Here is a 20,047-nt window from a genome sequence, read left to right as displayed (position 1 = left end):
TTCTCCCACCCTTTTTTTATTATGTGCTTATCAGTTTTGGTTGATAAGCAATCTCTTGAGTTTTGGATCAACCTTTGTATTTTATATGCTCTCAGAAAAAAAAAAAAAAAAAAAAAAAAAAAAAATCAGATTTCCGGGATTCTACAGTACCCGTCCAAGTTATCGTCAGATTTGTTCATGTGTACTGTCTTAATTGGTATTTGTACTTGTGATCCGATTTTGGGATACTTGTTCCGTACTCTCTCTCTCTCTCTCTCACACACACTCGCACACTCACAAACACATTTTACAAAACTATTATTGTCTAGTAAAGGAAACTCTAGGGCTTTATCTGTGTTCCCTCATTCTTACTGCAATATAGGGCGGAGATTTTCTGGTCTTGCAGTCTTTTCATCTCCAATTCAAAGTCCAATACAAATGATTGGTTCAAAAAATAATTATGATATATTTGTATGGATCGAGTTTCCTTCAGCCATGGTCAGGGAGAATCCCTTGACCAAGGCCTTCGGATGGCCAGGAGAGGGGATCAGGGAACAGTAAGGGTATTATCGACTCCGTATTTTGTTTGTGTGTGTGTGTTGGGGGGGGGGGGAGAGTTAAGTGCAGCCATTGATGGCTGTACGGTTTTCACTTGGGTGAAGTAAAACTTTCTCATATTTGTATTACCATTTTCACCACCATTATTAATGTAAAACTTAATTTGTTCTCTTGGATTTATAATCCCTTGTCTGTTTTCTGTGCAATGAACTGATTGAAATTTTGATTTGGAGCATCTTTGGGCATTTTTATGGCTTCCTAGATGTTAGGGTGCAAGCAATGCTTTCAAGAAGAGGTTGGGGAATGAAGGTGATCTAATTGGCCGTTTAAATTTATTATTTTTTCAAGAAGAGGTTGGGGGGCATCTCCCAACCCCGAGTTTCTCTCACAGCCCCAACCCCATTTCCACGACTCTCTCTCTCTCTCTCTCCACCCCTATTTTCTCTCACTGCAGACACAATCCCGATTTTCTCTTATGATATTCACACACTCTCTCACCTCCCCCATCTCCTCACAGCCCCCACCTCCGATTTTCTCTCAGCCACCACCCTCGATTTTCTCTCATCGCATCCAGGATCCCCTCTCCCTCTTGCCTACCCCATTTCCCAACCTCGATTCTCTCTCTCTGTCATCAACCCGATTTTCTCTCTCAGCAATCCACTACCCTCTCTCTCGCCTTCCAGACCTGATTCTCTCACGACCATTCTCCTCACCTCGAGTTTCTCTCCCAGCAATCTTGGTTCCCCTCACCTCGATTTTTCTCTCACAACATCCAAGACCTCTCTCTCACTTCCCCCACCTCCCCAACCCCCACGTCCCCAACCCCGACTTTTCTTTCATAGCCCCATACACCTCAGAGTATCACGGTCGCAGACAAGTCCCCCACCAACAATTTTCTATCCCCAGTCTCACTATCTTAGATTATCCCTCCCCACTTACCCCTACACCCACCCTGACTCCTCGGTGTTAAGTTGCATCATTATGGAAAGAATTTTTGGCATATTTGAACAAGGGGCGACTTGATTAGTCCAGCCCCTATTGCCGTAAGATCTTTTAGCATATTTGGAGACCCCTCGGTAACTATTTGTATTGTGCGCGTTAATGCTGTATACTTTTATGCCATGTTATACTACGTGCCCCTCTTATTGATGCTAATTTGTTTACCCAAAAAAAAAAAAATTGATGCTAATTTGAATGACTTGATATATTCGGCCAATCTATTTACTTTATCATCTTTTTTTTTTTTTTGGTAGGTAGGGGGGGGATGTAGGATGTGAACCATGAGGCTTGAACACAAGACCTCCTGGTAGCAATGGGTCTTTACGCACCACTAGCTACCAAGTGCGCTAGGCACTAGACCACCTATTTACTTTATCATCATTATTTGTTTAGTTTTAAGCATTGCTTTATCATCTTTGTGCCTTGCTCGATCAGCTTGATTATGCACTTTATTGTACTTATTGAAAGTGTTTTTTAATGCATTAGGTGTGTCCTCTCCTTTCTTCACTTTGTATATACTTTTCTAATTTATACATCTATTTTCTTGTAGTGATGCATCAGGTTGGTAGGTGACACTTTAATATATTCGGCCAATCATCCTTTTGGGTTTCGATCTCTTTTATCTTGATCTCATGTCTTTCCATCCTCTTTTTACTAGGGTGTCCCCCTCAAGCAACGCACCGTGCTATCGCCCGAACGTAGTGATAAGTAGACACGTGCAAGTGAGAGGAAGCATAGGATTAGATTTGTTTCATGGAACATTGGATCATTAACGGGTAAGAGCCTGGAGTTGGTAGATATTATGAGGAGACAAAGGACAAATATCACGTGTATCTAAGAGACGAGATGGAAGGGTAACAAAGCTAAAGTGTTGGATGACTTCCAATTTTGGTATTCAGGAAATCATAAAAATAGAAACAAAGTGGGCATAATTGTGGATAAAGATCTAAAGAATGATTTAGTTGAGGTCAAAAGTTTGGGAGGATAGGATTATACCCATCAAACTGGTATTAAAGAAAGAGGTTGTCAATATTGTTTGCGCTTATGTACCCCAAGTAGGATTATATGAAAATTGTAAGTGGCAATTTTGGGACAACGTGGATTATTTAATGTAGGGTTTTGGTTAGAAATCGATTACTATTGGTGGTCACCTAAACGAACACGTTGGGAGTGATCATAGAGGATATACAGGTGTATATGTTGGTTACAGGGTTGGGGGAGAGGAATGAGAAGACCTCAATCCTAGACTTTGTGGTAGCTTTTGATCTTTCCATTGAGAACACTCTCTTTGAAAAAAGAGAGGAGCACTTAGTCACCTATAAAAGTGGGAATCATACCAGCCAAATAGACTTCTTCCTAACAAGAAGGGCAGATATAATGGTGTGTAAGGACTGTAAGGTTATTCCTGGAGAGAGCCTAATCACCCAACATAGACTAGTGGTCTTGGATTTGTGCTTCAGTGGACATAAGCGTAGGAGGAGTGGACTTATTTACTCGAAGATAAGGTGGTGGAAATTAAGAGAGGATTCCTAAGGACATTTATTGATAATGTGATCAAACAAGGAAAGTAGGACTTTGAGGGAGACACCAATGCAATGTGGAACGAGGGTTGCCAAAGATGCACTAGGGGAGGCGAAGGGTAGTTGTCAGGCCCTTAGTAGACTTGGTGGTGGAACAATGAGGTCCAAACAACTATTAAGACCAAGAAAGATTGTTTTAAGACATAACAAAGGACTAAAGAACTAGAGGATAAGAAGAGGTATTATGATGGCAGAAACGAAGCTAGGAGTATTGTGGGACGACTAGGACAAATAAATGAGGATCTCTATATCAACCTCAACACTAAAGAGGGGGAAAACTACTTATTGTTCTTTCCCTTCTTTCCTTTGTTGTGACAAGGGGGGTGTGGTTATGATTCTCAATTTTATACTCTCTGCAGCTGGATAAAAAAAAAAAACCTCTTTTTCCAGCCATCAGCATTGTCGTTTGTGAGTTTGATGATTCTTCTTCAGAAGAAGACCGCCCTTCCACCTCGACCTCGAACCCTAACACATGTATATGAGGTTAGAGGTGCCGCTATGGTGAACGCTCAACTTCCACCACTTTGATTGGTGATTGCCTATCTTGCTTCAAAAACTTGCTTCACCTCCATTGTCCATCAAAATACCATTTTGTTAAGTTCAACTTGTCACAATGAATGTCCTTTTCTAAACTTTGAAATATAAGATAACTAAGATGAGAGAAAGGAAGAGTAGAGTTTTCGATTAGGGGAGGTATATCAAAGGTGATGATGGAAGAGTGTTGGTAAGGGATGAGGACACTGTGAAGAGATGGGATGAGTATATTTGCAACCTACTAAATGGAGATAGGTTGAGTAAAAGTGACTCAGACGATTATACTATTCAACACGACACCATACGCCATAGATATGTACGAAAGGTTAGTGTGCCGGAAGTTAAAGAAGCTTTAAAAAAGATGAAAGCAAGCAAGACACCAAGCTCGATGAGATTCTAATAGAAGTGTGGAAAACCCTAGGAAGTTGTGGGGTATATTGGTTAACCAATCTATTTAACAAGATTATGAACAGAAGTAAGATACCAGATGATTGGAGGAGAAACATTGTAGTTCCTATCTACAAAAAATAAAGGTGATATCCAAAGTTGCATTAACTATATAAGTATAAAGCTAATGAGTTAGACTATGGAACTTTGGAAGAAGGTTATTGAAGCCCATTAAAGAAGAGAGACTCATATTTCGGTGAACCAATTTGGTTTTATGTCGGGTTGATCCACGACATAAGCTATCTACTTATTGAAGTGGTTCATGAAAAGATATAGAGATGGCAAGAAAGATCTTCATATGCTCTTTATTGACCTAGAAAAAGCCTATGATTGAGTCCCTAGAGATTTAATCCGGCATGTTCTAGTGAAGAGAGGGGTGTCGAGTAAATTTGTGGATGTAATTAAAGATAAGTATGAGGGCGTGATGACTAGTGTGAGAATCTATGGGAGGTCAGTGCAAGGAATTCCCAATTACGATTGGTTACATTAGGGATTAGCCTTAACCCCTTATCTATTCGTGCTTATCATAGATGACCTAACTAAGAGCATTCAAGACGAGGTTCTGTAGTGTATGCTCTTTGCCGATGATATCGTTTTAGTGGATGAGATAAAATAGAGATTAATGCCAAGTTAGAGCTATGGAGATCAACCTTGGAAACAAGAGGTTTTAAGCTTAGTAGAACAAAGACGGAGTATATGACGTATAATTTTAGTCATACTATGATGAATATTGACATGGTGCGAATTGAGGAAAGAGAGATACCGCAAAGTGACTACTTTAGATAAGGGGTCAATGATAAACAAGGAAGGTAACATAGGGGATGATGTTTCACAAAGAATTAAAGTGAGATGGATGAAGTGGAGAGTTGCATCTGGAGTGCTGTGTGACCACCGTATTCCTTTAAAGCTTAAAGGAAAGTTCTCTAGGATTGTTGTACGACTGACTATGATCTATGGGGAAAATTTTGGATAGTTGAGAAGTGTCATATTGAGAAGCTATGTGTAGGAGATGAGGATGTTAAGATGGATGTGTGGAAAAACTAGGAAGGATGAACGTATTAGAGCTAGGGATGTAAATGGATAGTCGGAAATTCGATTTCGATTTGCATCTGTATCAATTTACGGGTATCTGTATTAGGAAAAAGATTATCCAGAAACTATTCAAATTCGTCAGAGAACTAATCGGATACGGATATCCCAGTATTCAACCTGATGTTATAGATTCGTATCCTATTATAAAATAAATTAAATACTAATTTTACATATTAGATTTTATAATACCAATAGCATATGGAATTATAGTGGACATACTAATTTAATTTAAAATTAAAAAAAACCATAGTGGAGTGGAGAAAGTAGAGCGTAAACCTAGGGCTTTTAATCATTCTTTGGTTTTTATCTTTGGCTCTAGATTGTGCTCTTTGTTTTTTGGTAGAAAGTAATTTATTGATCATCAAGAGAGGAACTCATGGAGTCCACATTACAAAGATGGACAAGCCATGGAGTGGAGTTTGGCCAAGTTATGTCTCTTACTCTTGTTTTGTTGGTTTGGTGTTACTTCATCTAATCCAATTCAAATCTGAGATGCAGACAGGCTATGATTGACGAATCAAGAGGGAGAATGGAGGAAGAGCGAGCAAGAGATGGACAAAGGACATTTCAGGCTTAGGGTTTCTAAGCGAACATTGAAACTTATGGGCTGGAAACTTGCTGTAGGGTGGAAGAACTTGCTCTCTCTCTCTCTCTCTCCCCCCCCCCAACGATGGATGTTTTCGAATCTCCCAAATATACGTTACCTTGTCAATTTTGAATTCGAAAATTGTTTTTGAATCTCCAACAGCTATCAAACCGAATTCGGATATCCATTAGCCAAATTCGAATGCGGATAGTACCATGTTCGGACCAAATTCGATCCATTTACATCTCTAATTAGAGCTGACTTGAGAGTTGTCCCAATCAATGACAAGCTCCGAGAGAGTCGTTTGAGATGGTATGGTCATGTTCAATGGAGGCCTATGGATGCCCTACTAAGGAGTAGTGATATGATCCCGGTTGAAGGAGTTAAAAGAGATAGGGGTAGGCCTAAAATGACCATAGGAGAATTTGAGAGGAACATGCATAGTCTAGGTCTTCTACCAAGTATGTTGTTGAATAGAGCTTATTGGAGGGCAAGGATCCATGTAGCAGATCCCATTTAGCTGAGTTTCTCTTGATTTAATAGGCTATGCCTCATTCCTCTTATTTTCATCTATCTTTTTTCTTTTTATTTTTCATATTTCATTTGTCATTTTCCATTTTTGTATTTCTCATCTCATTCCCTATCGCTCTTTTCCCCATCTCTTCATCCCTCTTCTATTGTTTAGACCTTAGTTTTACCTACATTGTTTTGTTTGGATCCATGTAGCCGACTCCATTAAGTTGGGATAAGGCTGAGTTTTGTTGTTGTTGAAGGGGGGGGGGAAGTGTTGCTTCCGTTCCTTGAGATATAAACCATGTTTGAGATCTCCCCTACTTACCATGGAGGGCAATGTAAGGATTTGCCATGAGGGTGATCCTATCACCCAGAGATTAAGTATAAGAGAAAAAAAGGTAGAAATATAATTTTGGGTTTGGTAAATGAGAATTTTGTAAGTGCTGTGAATTGTGGACTAGTGGCGTAAAGGGATTAAGGAAATGGTATCGGATGCCTGATATTGGTCTATTACTGTTTTGGATCGGCCTATATCGGAAGAATTTGCCTTTGATTTAATTTAAATTTTCAATTTTTTTTACTATTCTACTCTTTTGTCATCTCAGAATGTGAAATTGACCTATTCCAAGAATGCATACTGAACACAACCCAAATCTGCACCGATTCACCGATAAGGAGATATTTGACTGAATTAACCACTTTTTTTTTTTTTGTTTTTTGAACTGAAACAGACCAACCCAATAGCTATTGGTTTCAATGTGGATTTTATTGTCATTACGAGTAAGAATTCTTGATCTTTTTTTTTTTTTTTGGTAGAAAGGGAAGAAATACTATTATGCTAACGTGTAATACACTCAGATGTGGAAGAAACCATTCCCACAATCCAAGGATCGAAAATAGGCCAAATAGTCGTACACGTCAACGACAAGGCCCTCCTCACTAGTGAGGCACCAATGCTATTTTGTACCTTTGGAACATAACAAAAAACACAAAATCTACACGGGACAAGACCAATTGCACCTGTTATTTGTGTAATGAAAAGGGCCATTTTGCAAATGAATGTCCCAATAAAACTAAGAATGCCCGTAAAATGATTCGTTACCTAGATGAATTTGATTATGAGGTATTATTCTTTTTTGAAGTCTCAGACCCCACTGAACTTCTTTATGAGTTAGTCTCTGAATCCGACGATCAATCGTCTGACGACGACTCTGATTTCATTTTTATGGAAAATGAGACACAGGGATCTCCTCCTTCCAACTCATCTATCCCTATTGAGATCAAGCCTATTTCGGCCTCTGAACTCGAATCTGTCGCTCTCAACGACCTTATGAGAGAAGACGTTTCTTTTGACCCTAATCTCTTTAATAAAATCAAAGAGGTTACTCACGATGAGGTTTACAAGCTATCCAAGCTAAGTAATCTCTGGTCTCGGCGTTATTTTGACGAAGCCTGTGGCAATACCACTGCTCAGTCTACTGATGACGCTAGTCTTGAAATTTTTTTGTTCAATCCTGACCAAATCAAACGATTGGTTCAAACACACCCAAAATTGAGATACATACACATTGGTCTCATACAGATTGAACTCACTGCTCTTTTTCGACAAGGTATCGACACACCAATGGTTGTTGCCATTTTCGATAAGAGATTCCTTCAAGAGCCACTCAACGCTCTTATTGGTGGAATCGAATCCAACCTGGTAAATGGTTCGGTTTGGTTTTTATTTCTATCCATGACCCGAATCTTTGTGATTCCGTGGTTTTAAAAATAAAAACCCAATGGACCGGCATGAAAGCTGACAGTCATAACCTTGCTGTTAGTTGGAAATGTTTACATGAGTTAACTAACGTTACCTCTACTAAACTATTGCCCCCTCCTGATAAAAAGTTCGTGGAACTCTTTGAACCACGACCCTATGAGCACGAGATATAACCTCAAGTGCTTAATTGGCATGACATAAATATACCCAGTGAATGGTTAATTTATGATATTTTAGATACCCCTCAAAATATCCTTGAAGTACAAGCACCAACGTTTGAACTTCAATCGTCCGGTAATAATCTTTATTTCAAGAGATGAACACCTGTCCCTAGCATGCAGGCTAGCAGACCTTCCACGTCTAGCCAAGGATCGACCTCAACTCGAACCTCAGCTGGTACATCTTCTCTACCTCGATATGTACCCAATTATCGACCTAACTATCTTAACCCTCGGTTCTTTAAAGGACCACAGGATTCAGATTTTTGTCCCTCGGAAAAAGACACCAATTCAGTCGCTGTCATTACCATCTTCAACCATTATATAACTGAAGATTCTGATATTATTTTTTAGACACACCAAAGTTTGAAAAAATATACTTATGGAAAAGGACAGTTCTCTTTCCCCAGCTTCAAGCCGTATACCCTTGATATCCTTATGGATACCGGAGCCACCGGCTGTATTTGCAAACATGATGCAATACCTGGCTATTTCTGGCAAAAAATGGCTATGCTTGCCTATGTTAGCGGCATTTCTGGTCCATCGACTACTTTAGAGTACAAAGCTCTAAATGTCTCAATTACCCTTGGAAACAAAGATTTTGTTATTCCCAAGATCACTTGTTTTCCTTCTATGCATAGTGATTTCATCTTAGGCACTAATTTTCTTTTTAATTATTTGCCTATCACCATCCTACCTCGTTCCTTTCAAATCCAGCAGCCAACTGGCCCTGTTGAGTTAAAATTACTCACATCTCATTCTTCTCAATGTGATAATGGTCTTACCCAAGAACCAATTAACGTCACTACTGATTACCCAGAAGACCTAACACAACATTGGCTTCTTAAACTTCTCGAGCCCAACTTTAGTAACTTTCCTCTTTTATGGTGGGATAAAAGTCCTCGTTTTTATTCCATTAAATTGGATGCTCCACACAAGATCATCCGTGTTAAACCTGTTCTCTATCTAAAGGCAGATATTGAAGAATTTGACAAACAAATCCCTGAGTTACTTAACCTTGGACTTATAAAACCCTCTACTAGTCCACACTCTTGCCCCGCTTTTATGGTACGTAATCATGCGGAAATTAAGCATAGAAAAGCTCGTATGATTATAAACTACAAACGTTTAAACCAGAACATTATTTTTTATGGATATTTTATCCCTCGAAAAGATGTCCTTATTCATCGAGCCAAAGATGCCACTATCTATAGCAAATTTGACTGTAAATCAGGATTTTGGCAGATCAAGCTAACAGAGGAATCCAAACCTCTGACAGCTTTCTCCACACCCTTTAACTGCCATTACCAATGGAAGGTTATGCCATTCGGCCTCTGTACTGCACCACAGATTTTCCAGCGATGGATTGATTCCATTTTTGGCAATCTCCCCTTTTGTGTAGCTTACATTGACGACATTCTTGTCTTCTCAAAATCCCCCGAAGAACACACTAAACATCTTCGCATCATTGGAGATCTATTCCTACAACATGGAATAATACTTTCTCCTTCCAAAATCGACTTAGAGAAACCTCAAATCGAATTTTTGGGCCTCATCTTAACCGATCATGGACTCCAACTCCAAGATCATATTCTTATTAAAATAAGGGATTTTTCGACAGTTCTTACTGATAAGAAACACCTTCAACAGTTTCTCGGAATCCTTAATTATGGTTGAAATTACATCAAAGACCTTTCTACCAAAGAAAAACATCTTTTAACTAAATTACAAAAAGATGTAGTTTTTACCTGGACTAAAGCTGACACATAGGCAGTCCAACTCATTAAAGACGAGATACAAAAATCTTGTCCCACAGTTTATTTCCCCCTTGCTGGTGATCTTTTAATTCTTGAAACAGATGCTAGCAATAAACATTGGGGCTGTGTCTTAAAAGCACGACCTCTGAAGAATCCCTCAGATGAGCAAATTTGCAAATACAACTCCGGAAAATTCACCCCTGCTCAAATTAATTATATGATTTATGAAAAGGAAATCTTAGCAATCGTTAATGCTATCCAACGATTTCGGATTTACCTCCTCCCTGAGAAATTTCTTATTCGCACTGATAACCAGGCAGTTCGCGATTTTCTCAAAACCAAACAACGAGAAACTAATTCTCGTAGAATTAATTGTTACAACATCATTAATTAATATTCTTATGAAATTGTATATATAAAAGGCACTAACAATTTTCTTGCTGATTATCTTAGCAGAGATGAATCCACGTCGTCCTCCCGATAAAGGAAAAGGTAAAGCGCCTGCGACACCACATCGCACTGTAAAAAAGCCACCCCAGGCTTACTCCCTACCCCTTGTCCTGGTGGAATACGAGAACCCCAGACAATGGCAGCAGCATTTCCTACCCAAAGGCATGCTTCTGGCTACACACGAATTCCTGCCACCACAGCAGAATTCATCCCTTCTCCCTATCAACCTTTTAGTCCCTATTTCTACCCCGGAAATAGTCAACAACAGGACAGTCAGGATCCTTATTATTTATGGAACATGACCCCAGCTAGCTATTCCCAGGTGGTACAACAACTACCAGCGGCTATTGCTCCATCTTCTTTCTCTCAGTCAGTGACAAACACTACTGATTTCTATAAACATGATGGTGTATCTACCAAATGGTATCATCACATTAACACTTTGTGGAAGACACAGTTAGCCGGACAGAAGAAACCCTTCCGGACTACTCTTACATCTTTTTCTAAAACCCTTGGTTTCTTTTACCAGAAACAATTAACGTTACAAACCATTGTACTCGACTCAATTAAACAACTTGATTGGGACGATGTCTCTTCCCCTGAAAAAGTACAAAGCTTTCTTCAGATTTCTGAATGTATTGAAGATCATCTTAAAGATCCCCTCTTCTTTAAAATCAGAAAAATATGTTTATACCTTAAGGCTCAAGAAGTCCTTCCTAAAGAAATCTTCCCAATGATACAACGTCATTGTAATGAAGAACAATACCAGCGCTACAAAAGCTTTATACTGGAATACCCAAAAAATATAACGAGAACACATCATCAACAACATCGTCTGATCTTTTACCCCGGATACGAACCCTGGAGTATTACTGCTGTTGAATGGGGACTCGTAGGTCAACTAGTCTTCTCTAGTGACTGCACTTCTGTCCTCGACCAATTACCCATGATGATCAGAACATTGGTCGGCCATGCTACAGCCAATTGGAGATTCTCAGGTGGACTTGAATTCACCATTACCAGTACTTTGGGATGACAACATAGAGAACGCTTCTTCCAGCCATATCAGATTTGGCACCTCCAACCAGCAGCCTCGTACACAGTACAGGAACCGGCTCTCATCACCGATGAAGACAAAGCAGCTACCATAGCCAACCACTTCATCCATGCTGATCAGCTCTACAAACAGTCCCTCATTGCTCTACACAAAGAAGCATTGACACTTCTCATCCCCAACGGATGCTGCAGATACCGTTACCTTGTCTCCGACGGTCGATGAATATTTGTCACCCAGTTTCTCATGGATTATGAAATTCCTGATGAAATTGCCGCTGTCTCCTTTGAGTTAGTCACAAATCTGTAGACACTCACTCTGTTAGATGTCCCGGCTACTCTCCTTGCCGAAGTCAAAGAAGCCCTGGAAGAAATGGCTGCCCATGAAATTACTGAACAAGCGGCTGCCGAAAACCTCTCTCCAGTCCGGTCCAATTTTCAAATGGATTCGGATGAACTCAACAACGGATCCGGTTGACTTGGTGGACCCCATTGCTTACGTCATCATGGTCCTATGAACAGTGACAGCCGCCCTACGTCATTGCTTACGTCCCCCTGGACCCATGAACAATGACAGCCACCCTACGTCATTGCTTATGTCAGCATCTACTATTCGGATTTTGAAACAAAATTTGGAATCCGACCTCGACCTCCTCTATATAAGAGAAGCTCTTCTCTTCTCTTAAGGCAGACTCTCTCCCCCTTAGACTCTCTTCTGCTCCCTCTCTCATCTTCTACTCTTTCTAGCTCCCTTCTCCCTCTACCCCCTCACTTTTCAATATACATGTCAAATGTCAAAAAAGTACTGCTACCATACATGATTTTCTAAGAAATTTTCTCCGCCACCCACCATCCATGGTTAAATCTCTTAATCCAAAGTGATATGATTCTATGATTGGATTTCTTGAGAGGGACTGTTATGGACAATTTTCCAGATCTATTAAATTAGGAAGAAAGCACGCTAACTAGTTGCGGAGTACGGCGTGTACCTGCGCTGAGACACAGATGTGCGTGAAATGACTGGTGCATCCCTGGTCCTATCTGCTTTCCATAAGAGTGCACCGATCATTTCACACGTGGATGTGTTTGGACACGGGTACATGCTGTGTTATGTGACTGTTATGCTGAATTTCCTACAATCGGTGCAGTATGGTCGAATCTAGATTGAGACACTGACCGAGCGTGGTTATCTAGGGTTCTACCCGTGCCCCGGTAATCCAAGGACTTCTCAAGGATGGCAAAACAAACAGGTGACCCAAATACTGGGGAGAATTGCACTTGAATTACTTGACGTGAACAATCTATAGTGCAAATCAAAAGGGTGCATAAAGCGAAAGAAAACCTTAAGTTCACACCATCTTGTAAGGAAAGGAAAGAAAAATGCAAGAAAAGGAAAGGTAGATAAAATTGCAGGTTTGTTGTGTCTTTGATTGATGCCTTTTTTCCACGCCTCCTACTTATTTATAGTGTGTGTAACCGTCGGAGACGGTTCCCCTGATTATCGGCCTTGGTCTAGCCACGTTCAGGCCACCACTTCTCAGGGCAAACTGCAAAGAAACCACCTGAAATGGTAACCGTCTTCCTACCTGGCCGATGAAACAACTCCTGACTGAATATGTCAGAGCACAATCGGTCATTCTCCTGGCCGATCTACCCTTTGGCCGAGGCTTCTCTCTCTCGACCAGCCAGAGTGAGCGCAGATTGGGCGTAAACAATGCCCCCCACGAGTTGGGAGGTCGATTAGGGGAGCCCTCAAAATTTGGGCCTGTCCTAGTTTTTGCCCAAAAATATCTTTTGTCCTACCATAATATGACGTGATTACGACTGCTGAAGGGTCGCCAGTTACGAACACATGGTCCAATCCTGTTCCAGCGCTCATGCCTTTTGGGTTACCCTCTCCGTTTCCCAAGGCATTCATAATTCTTCTTTGAGTTTCAAAAAGGGCGAGAATCCTTCTTAAACCCATTGCACTACCTGATTACGCGACAACCTCTCGCCTTCACTTCACCTTCTCCATCTCACCTACTAACCCTTTCACTCTGCAATTCCAGATGAAAAATGGTTGAAGAAGAAGAAGCCGTCGACACTTGAACCACCCTTGAGAAGTTCAAAGATAAGAGCGTTAGTTTACACCCTGCTGTGAATCTTGGGGTGCTCATCCCTTGATCAGGCCATTTCGTGCTTGGTCCCATCTTTGAGGATCCCTCTGTAACTCAGTTTCTCAAGAACTTTCCCACTCATCCAGCCGAGCGCCTCTTGTTTCACAAAGGCATTCCAAACTTCAAGTATAAGCCTGGTGCCATGAAGCCGCATTGGGCTGGCAATTACCCCGAGTGGGACGAGTGGGTAAGGAGAATGTCTGTTGCCAAGGCAGGGGATTGGAAGTGACTTGACATCTACGATGTTATCCCAATGTCCACCGTAGTCTACCCCTGTGACGTCGACTTTCTCCATGCTGCCCTCCATTTCTTGTCCCGTTCAACCAACTGCTTTCATTTTAGCTTTGGGATGATGGGGCCAACCCTCCTTGATATTGGCGCACTGCTGGGCCTGAAGTCAGCCAGTGAAGAGATCAATGGCGGTTCTGACTCAATGTCCAGGCTTTCTCGATCGAGCTCAAGAAAGTCTACCTTCTCCACTCTAAAGTCTGGTGCACCCAAGGTCTCTGCTATGCCAGTTGTTCTGCTTTCCACTCCATCGAAGCAAGATTCAAGCTCTGCATCCCCCATAAAATTAATCCAAGAGAAAAGTTAGCTCGTGCCGTGAGAACTTTTTTTTCCAGCCACTCCCCACGCATCTCCAGCTAAGGTAATCTCTTGTGTTTCCCCTCCTGCAGGGAGTATTAAGGAAGATAGCCCTATGGAATTAGACCTACAGCCATCAAACGCGCCTGTTGCTGCCCCTGAGGCCATCACCCCTTTGGTCGTCGTCTCACCAAGCCCCGACAAGTCTGTTGGAGAAGAGCTCGTGGTTCCTTAGATAGCTCCAACCTCTGAGAAGCAAGCAGCCGCATTGCCCCACATCCAAGAAGGAGAAACAAAAGGCAAGGCTACGCCTCTCTTAGAGCCCACTTCGCAGGTACGTCAACTGTCCCTTCCTCACATTCAACAGCATGAATGGAGCCCCTCTAACCTTTAGGTTTTCTTGTAGAAAGAAGGAGAAGAAGATTTTGTTGCTCTGCTTTTGGACTCTCTGGACGACCTCCATGCTAAGGGTTCCCCCATTGCTCCAGCCGTCGAAGAAGCTGCACTGATACCACCGGGAACTCCTAAGGTTACAATGGCTTGGCGGACTATGGGTGAACACTGTCTTCTGACAGTGGAACAGATTCTTACCCACAACAAGGCTAAACCCACGATCGATGCAATGCAAACTATCATTGCCAGCTCCCGCTCCACTCCTGAACAGCATATAGCAGCCCTTCGCTACACAGAGCTTCTTCATCTGATAGTTCACAGCCTGCCCCCAGTGTTTCAATCACTGCAACACGAATGAGATAGTTCAGTGCTGAAGGCTAAGAAAAAGATCTTGCTCACAACCCTCTCAGCTAAGCTACGAGGTTATCAGTAGGAAGAAGCCAAACTCAAGGATGAGATGGTTGAGTTGGAGTGTCACATGAAGGCTGTCTCTGAAAGATTGGATAGGGTCAAAGCCGCTCTGACTTCTGGGGTTTCCTCCATCATTGCAGAAAAAGAAGTGTATCGGATCATTCTATTGACGGAGGAGAAATTCTCTTGCCAGGTTGCGTGTTCTCGAGCAGAAATCAAAATGGTTGAAGAGCTGCTGAAGCAGGTCTGGGATGACTTAGAGGGCAACACGAACTTTGCCTGATGCCATAAGACACTCTTTCTTTTCCTTGGCCGATCCTTGGTGATCTGACCCCTGATACGTGTTATTTTATAATGGCCGAGGTGTCTTGGCTTTGACAATCTTCTTTTCTTTTGTTTTCCTCTTGTGTGGCCGGTGTTCGGCCTTTATCATTTTTGTAACCTCCCACATCGTTGGGTGGTACCTTTTTAAATACTTGCCATTCAACGGCCGTAGTACACTTGACCATCAACTGTTCTCAGGCGACAGGCCCCACCTTTTAGAACTTGGTGCACCACAAACGGTCCTTCCCAGGTGGGTGACAATTTCCTAAACTTTGGGTCTTTGTGCCAGACCTATAACACAGCCTTTAACATAAGATCAGACTCAACAAATGACTTTGGCCTAACCATTTTAATAAAAGCCTTAGCCACCTTGGCTTTCTGAGCCTGTATCCGGTCAAGGGCCAAGAGTCGCTCCTCATCCTGGCCGTCGAGTTTGGCCATCATTGAATCCCTATACTGACTCGAGGACATCTCAAAGTGTCTCGCCACCCGTAGAGATTTCACAGTCACCTCCATAGGCAGGATGGCACCATGACCAAAAGTCAGCGCATAGGGGGTTGTCCCTATTGCCGTCCTCTTTGAAGTCTTGAAAGCTAATAGCACCTCTGACAACATCTCGGCCCAAGATCTTGGGTTATCATCGATAACCTTGGACAAATTTACTTTAATGACCTTGTTACTTACCTCTGCTTGGCCATTGCCCTATGCATAATAAGGTGTTGAAAAGGTAACTGTTATGCCATACTCCTGTGCAAACTGGGACACCTCCCCACTAGAGAAAACTAATCCATTAGCACAGGTGAGAGTCTCCGGAAGGCCGAAACGATGTATCAACTCACATTTCACAAACTTAATCACATCAGCCTGGCTGACCGATTTCATTGGCACAGCCTCCACCTACTTAGTGAAGTAATCAGTTGCCACAATAACAAATGCATGTCCCTGGGCTGATGGGGGAGTCACCTTCCCAATCAAATCAAGGGCCCATCCCCTGAATGACCACGGTTTGACGATGGGATGAAGCTGCGCTACCGGCACATTTTGCATGGGCGCATGCCTCTGACACGCCTGGCACCCCTTTACATACCTGATGCAGTCCTACAAGATGGTTGGCCAGTAATAGCCATGGCGTCGTAGCAGACATCGCATCTTGGTACCGGCCTGATGGGTTCCACAAATCCTTCGTGAACCTCGGCCATAACAAGGATTAACTCGTTCAATCCCAAGCACTTCAATAGAAGATCATCCTGCCCCCGTTTGTACAACTCTTCTCCCAGTAGAAGATAGTTCAACGCACAATACCTTGTCTTCCGATCAACTCTTGCATTTGCATTATGGAGATAATGGATGACCGGGGACCTCCAATCTGGTTGGACTTTGTCCAGGTTCCCCACCTCAAACGTTCCCTCTTCCAGGATGGATGAGAATGCCTTCTTTTGGATAATGAATAGCCTCTCAACCTCTTCCTTTGAGAATGAGCCACTAGACGCAGCTTGGGCAAGACCGTTTGCCATGCTATTCTCTGATCGGGGAACATGCTTGGCCGAGCTATCGTTGAACTTGACCAAACACTGCTGGGCGAGCACCATAAATGGGAGCAGGGCCTGGTTCTCATAGCGGTATTCCTTGGCTAGATGCTTGATGACCAATTGAGAGTCACCAATGACCTCAACATTCCGGGCTCCGAGTGCATTGAGAGTTTTTAGGCCGATTACCAAGGCCTCGTACTCAGCTTGGTTGTTTGTGCATGGGAAACATAATTGGAAAGCAAGGTGGGTTTCAACACCGGCTGGGGACACCAACACTATCCCCACGTCTGCCAAGGCATTAGTTCTGGACCCATCAAAAAATAATCTCCAGGCTGCCTGCACAACAACATTTACCCCTTCGCTCACAATCGGTTCTCCCAACTCCAAAGGAGGATGCACAGCTAGAAAGTCGGCCAGTGCTTGGCCTTTGAACGACTTCTGGGGCACATACTGGAGCGAGAACTTGGTCAGGGCGACCATCCATTTTCCAATCCAGCCTCTAATAATTGGTTTAGAAAGCATATACTTGATAACATCTGTTTGACAAAGAACTAACACCGTCGTGGGAAATAAGTAATACTTGAGCTTGGTATAAGCGACATACAACGTCAAACAAAGCTTCTCAATAGGCACGTACTTTCTTTCCACATCGGTCAAGGCATGGCTTAAATAGTAAATAGCCTGTTCGAAGCCAAGCTCATTGTCTTGGGAGAGCAGGCTACCAATCGACTCCTCTGAGGCTGAAATGTACAACTTAAGCGGCACTCCCTTCCGCAGTTCTATGGTGGCATTAGTACTGGGGGTTCAGTCAGGTAGCGCTTTAGTTCCTTAAAGGCTTGCTGCTGGTCAACTCCCCAGCGAAACTCATCGCTCGACCAAAGCCGAAGTAACGGGGAAAAGGCCCTCACTCGGCCAGCAGAGTTGGAGATAAATCTCCTAAGGAAGTTGGCCTGTCCCAAGAACTTCTGGAGCTCTTTCTTATTCTTAGGTGCTAGCGCCTGCAAGATCGCCTTAGTCTTGTTCTTATCAACCTCAATCCCCTTTTGATGCACCAGGAACCTAAGAAAGTTCCCTACTGAAACCTCGAAGGCACACTTGAGGGGGTTCATTTTGAGACCATGGCGCCTCATTCGCTCAAAGGATCTCTGAAGATGCTCAAGATGCTCCTCCTGGCTTATGGATTTAACCATGACGTCATCGATGTACACCTCCAAAAAGTGGCCAATCATATCCTGGAAGATGAGGTTCATTCCCCTTTGATACATGGCCCCAACATTCTTCAGGCCGAAGGGCATCATGACCCACTTAAACGTCCCAATTTCCCTCAGGCACCTGAAGGCCATTTTGGACACGTCCTCCTCGGCGATGAATATCTGATTGTACCTTGAGTGCCCATCCATAAATGATAAGATCTGGTGCTTTGCGGCAGAATCGACAAGCATGTCGGCCATCGGCATGGGGTACTCGTCCTTTGAAGTCACGGCATTCAAGTCCCGAAATTCTATACACACTCTCAACTTCCCATTTTTCTTAAGGACGGGTACAATGTTTGCCAACCACTGAACATAGCGAGTCAGTCGAATGAACCCAGCCTTGAGAAGTCTCTCAATTTCGTATTTTATCTTTGCCACGACCTCGGACACCATTTACCTTAGGAGTTGTTTAACCGGTTTACATCCTTCCAGGATAGGCAGATGGTGCTCAACAAGCCTCTAGTCTAGACCAGGTAATTCAGTATAGTCCCAAGCAAAATAGTCTTTATATCCATCAACAAGTTTACAATAGACGCTTTGAAATATGAGGAGAGTAAGCCACTAAAAAATGTTGGCCTCTTGATGCCCCTAGAACCCAGATCAATCTCTTGGAGTGGGTCCTGGACCTCAGCCAACGTTTCCTCCAACTTGGGCGGCATCGACCGGAGATGCTTCAGCTCCAAACCTCGGACTGAGTGTTCACTGTGGGCAGCGCACTTGGCCATGTGAGCCTGGGCAGTCTTTGATCATTGTTCCAGGCTGTAGCGGCCCAGCCTCTGCATAATATCGGCCACCACGCTTTCTTTCTCAGGTCTTCTATCCATCATCCTTTACTTTGCACAGTGAACCCCGTCCACACCTGATGGCCTGAAGAGCCCAGAGAGGACGAAACTCAACTGCTCAGCATCCTCGGCCATCGTGGAGGCTGTGGCCATTGCTGTCGGTCTCCCATCTTCATCCTGCCCGACAAACATGATAGGGGTGATTTCTCCTCCGTAAAGCCTAGCCTCTGCATGATTCGCATCGACCAGGAAAGGCCGGGTGTCAGCACTCACCCACTCGATCTTTCCTTTGTCATTCAAGAAAACTAACAACTGATGGAGAGACGACAGGATGCAGCTGTTGGTGTGGATCTAATCTCACCCCAGCAGTGCATTATAATTGGCATCAGTGTCCATCACAAAGAAGGCGGTTAGTGACTCCTTGTTCCCAATCCTGACATTGATTGGAAGTATCCCCTTAGGTTTGGAAGCCCCATCGAGGAAGTTGGTGACCAAGACGTCTACTGACAAAAGCTCAGCCTTCATCATCAAGGGAAGGATGTTGACCGTGGTTCCATTGTCGACCAGGGCTCGTGGCACAGACTTTTTGTTCAATTGGACGTTGATGTATAAAGGCTTCAGATGCTGTGTCATCTCCTTGCTGGACTTCTCAAAACTCATGCTTGACTAGGAAGACTGCTGCACCTTGGACGCTGCCCCTGCATCGGTCACGCCAATCGATAATAGGCCATGAGAGACAGGGCCCTTGGCTACACTTTCAAGATCTTCACCTATGATCATGGGGTTGCCATCCTCCCCCTCAAATTCCTCATCCACAATGTCGACGAACTCACAATTTGACTGGTATACTTATGGCAACACATTGACCATGTTGGCCAGGGCCTTAAATGGAACTGGTGTCTTGACTGGCACCGGGACTGTGCCAACCATCATGGTCTGGATATACCGCTGAAGCTCAGAATCATCAGTATACTCCTACTCTGAATAGTTGGAAGTTCCTTTCTTAGAAGAAGATGGCTTGGACTCGACAAATCCTCCTCCCTCTATTGCTGTGGCAAGATACCCAGAGGTCAGTTGCTGGTC

The 20,047-nt window shown here is 43.0% G+C and overlaps 1 long non-coding RNA gene across 1 annotated transcript; it reads right to left on the bottom strand.

Annotated features, from left to right (window-relative positions):
• Positions 1–24: 24 nt before the first annotated feature.
• On the bottom strand, positions 25–17,468 carry LOC122646835. Its single transcript, XR_006330704.1, has 3 exons — positions 17,456–17,468; positions 1,317–1,326; positions 25–88 (listed from the first exon to the last, which is right to left on the bottom strand). It is a non-coding gene; the product is annotated as an uncharacterized LOC122646835 (long non-coding RNA).
• Positions 17,469–20,047: the final 2,579 nt, after the last annotated feature.

The sequence above is a fragment of the Telopea speciosissima genome, chromosome 11, assembly GCF_018873765.1.
Source record: "Telopea speciosissima isolate NSW1024214 ecotype Mountain lineage chromosome 11, Tspe_v1, whole genome shotgun sequence".
NCBI classification, from domain to species: domain Eukaryota; kingdom Viridiplantae; phylum Streptophyta; class Magnoliopsida; order Proteales; family Proteaceae; genus Telopea; species Telopea speciosissima.
Note: the sequence above shows the minus strand (reverse complement) of the source record. Positions and strands in the feature narration are given on the sequence as shown.